At 33.5% G+C, this 3,363-nt stretch overlaps 1 long non-coding RNA gene across 1 annotated transcript; it reads right to left on the bottom strand.

The window, feature by feature from the left end:
• Positions 1 to 1,680: 1,680 nt before the first annotated feature.
• LOC149716500 (uncharacterized) lies at positions 1,681 to 2,693 on the bottom strand. The gene is made up of 3 exons (XR_016369472.1): positions 2,360 to 2,693; positions 1,852 to 2,286; positions 1,681 to 1,778 (listed from the first exon to the last, which is right to left on the bottom strand). It is a non-coding gene; the product is annotated as an uncharacterized LOC149716500 (long non-coding RNA).
• Between the last annotated feature and the right edge of the window lie 670 nt (positions 2,694 to 3,363).

A 3,363-nucleotide genomic window follows, 5' to 3' on the forward strand; every position in this document is an offset into this window, starting at 1 on the left:
TTAACCAGTTTTTTTGATAGGTCTAGCTGAACGTTTTCCAAAAAAAACCGCGAGAAAGCGTTAGATGCTGCAGAGATTGTTTATTCGCTAATAAAAGTAGAGTTTAATGTTTGATGCAACATATAAAGGAAAAAATTGGGAATCGATATATTTTTATTGCTTTTCTTGAATTAGAATTTAGAAGAAACCACATAATGATTTTGAAACTGGCGGTTTAACAAGTTTGTCCGGTTTCAAGCGACTTCTCACGGTAAAAATTGATAAACATATATCTTTCACAGAACAAACAAAACTAAACTAGATTTCTACTGGATAATGGATAATTATTTGAAGTAAATTTTTCTTTCTGATTTAATTAACTGAATTGCAAGTGAAATTTAAATTTTGTAGAAGGGAAATTATCATTTCTCAACAATTTTCCTTTTCATATAATCATTAGACCAACACAAGCGCGGGCGCTCGCTCCTCTGCTTCTGATTCTGATATAGTAAGCAATAAGTAAAGAAAGCTAAGTAAAACCTATCACCAAAGGTAAAAGTTTCCTAGATTATACAAAATCCCCCTACTGCCCTGTCATAATCTCCCATCATAGTGAAAATAAGAAGGTAAAAATACAATATCAAAATAATCTAAAAAAAAAACTAGAGGCTTCCTAATCAGCAGAGCGAATGATAGTCTAATTAGGTCCTCGACTTTGATTCATTGCAGGGTTACAAATAGGTTGAGTTGTGAGTGAAAATAACGTAGAAAGTTGCTAATATGTAACCATTTTGATTTGGAATTGTTAATTGGTGTTGCCACTGACATTAGCTATTGCATTTCATTTTGACAGTACCTTTGATCCTAGCGGAACATTCATTACCACAAACTAAAATTTTGCGCCTTTTGAATATTGGGAAAAATGCTTTCAAGTGAGAATTTAAATAATTAGGGGTATGAAGTAGGAAAATGGAGTCTTATCTTTATTTACTTCCGAAACAATATTAAAACCTTTTTCCAAAAATATTGATCTTTACATTTATTTAGTTCCGATATAATATTACACCTTTTCCAAAGTTAATTTTACCCTAAGTATACTTCCTAAAGTTTAATTTAACGGTTTATCTAGTGTTGATTTACTTTAATACGAGTTGCAATAAAATATTATATTGAATTGTATCCTGGCATGAGATTTGAAAATGTTTTAGCGGGTGTTTAAATTTCATGATGATTTTTCCGCCATTGTTGTCACAGGTCACCAAAAAACTATTATTTTGGATTAATTTCACGTTAATTATAGTTATTAAGCTCACTTACTAGAGTTAATTTAGTTTATTACATAAGTTGAACAAGAAATTCTCCTTAAACGCAAAGCTTAATAGAGTGTTTGATCCTAGCAAAACATTCATTACCGTAAACTTTTAAATTTTGCGCCTTTTGAATATTGGGAAAAATGCTTTCTAGTGAGAATTTAAATAATTAGGGGTATGAAGTAGGAAAATGGAGTCTTATCTTTATTTACTTCCGAAACAATATTAAAACCTTTTTCCAAAAATATTGATCTTTACATTTATTTAGTTCCGATATAATATTACACCTTTTCCAAAGTTAATTTTACCCTAACTATACTTCGTAAAGTTTAATTTAACGGTTTGTCTAGTGTTGATTTACTTTATAATACGAGTTGCAATAAAATATTAGATTTAATTGTATTCTGGTTTGAGATTTGGAAATGTTTTAGCGGGTGTTTAAATTTCATGATGATTTTTCCGTCATTGTTGTCACAGGTCACCAAAAAACTATTATTTTGGATTAATTTCACGTTAATTATATTTATTAAGCTCTCTTACTAGAGTTAATTTAGTTTATTACATAAGTTGAACAAGAAATTCTCCTTAAATGCAAAGCTTAATAGAGCGTTTGATCCTAGCGGAACATTCATTACCGCAAACTTTTAAATTTTGCGCCTTTTGAATATTGGGAAAAATGCTTTCTAGTGATAATTTAAATAATTGTAAGTATTAAACAGGAAAACGGAGTCTGGGTGAAAGATAAGTGTAGTTTCAACTTTAATCTGTTAGTTAAATTTAAACTAATACCAATATATTGGTTTAGCCAAATATCGGTAGCGATGGGCCAATACCAGTTTAAACCAATTCCAATAATATATCAGTTTAGTCAAGTAAAGGTATCGGCGCATCTCTATTCTTTAGGAAGGCTTTACTTTTTATCACTCGCACCTCGCACACATAGCAACACTATCCTGAATACCATTATAAAACAGTTATAGCAACGGCTGCGGAGCTTCTGAAATTTTGAAATATTTTAAAATAAATTAAGGATAAGTTCTTCAAGTAGCAGTTCTTTTTCTAAAACATACCTTCGCTTCGCTATCCTAAAGATCAACAAGCATCACTATTTTTAACATTAACCTAAACTGTGAACCTTCAGTTCAAGAAATGAGAACCTAAGCCAAACTAGACGCTGGAGGCTCTGAGCTGGATCTAAGCCTTGGTCTTCCAAAAACCAATATCAAATAATATAATGAAATCAATTACCTTTAGTTTTATAACTAGATTGCTTTTTTTCAACAAAATTTCGACCTAATAGCAAAGTGTTTCTTAGCAAGGGTGTTACCGAAAATTTATAAAATGAAATAAACATTTTAAGGCGGTAAAATACTAAAAAGCGTCGACTGTTCAAAAACAAGTTCAACCATGGAGGCTGTATCTTCATAAGATACAGGCTCTATGCATAGCCCACTCGATCACGAGCGTCACGACGCAAGCTGCTCGCGCTATAGCTATACACGAGCAGCGCAGCGTCCGGGAGCGCGGATCGAGTGGGCTATGCTCTATATTTCAACTTAACTTGTTATCAGGCGCAAAGCTAGACCCTCCCTTGTTCTCAATCAGGTTGAAAATTGAAGAAATGGGTATCAGCGCGCTAACAGGTTAACCTGACGTTTAACTCAAGAGCCATACTTCCGTAATTAACTAAAATTAACATACTTAGACTTAATTGTTTTTGATGACACTTGCAAAGGCACACCCTGAATACTTAATTGTTAAATTAAGAGTATTCCGAAAAGTAACTTCGCTCTAGTTTTTCAGTTAGAGGTGGCTAAATATCACGAAAAACCCCATGTTAATCTCCATAGGAAAATTGGTAAAAGCATGTGAATTTTGCTTTAACGTTACAAAAGAGTATCAAGTCATATCTACAAGGGCCTACCGGCCCTGTAGAATATTATCTTACGGGGCACTTGTCTGGTGGACAAGGGTCCGGCTTAAAACGGTGCAGGCTGCCCTGCGCAAGCTCCAAAGGCTTGCCTGCATCGGTGTTACGGGGGCCATGAGATCAACCCCAACTGCTTCCCTGGAG

This window comes from Phalangium opilio, unplaced genomic scaffold (assembly GCF_054372755.1).
Source record: "Phalangium opilio isolate 3A_F unplaced genomic scaffold, DU_Popi_V2 ptg000009l_1, whole genome shotgun sequence".
NCBI lineage: Eukaryota > Metazoa > Arthropoda > Arachnida > Opiliones > Phalangiidae > Phalangium > Phalangium opilio.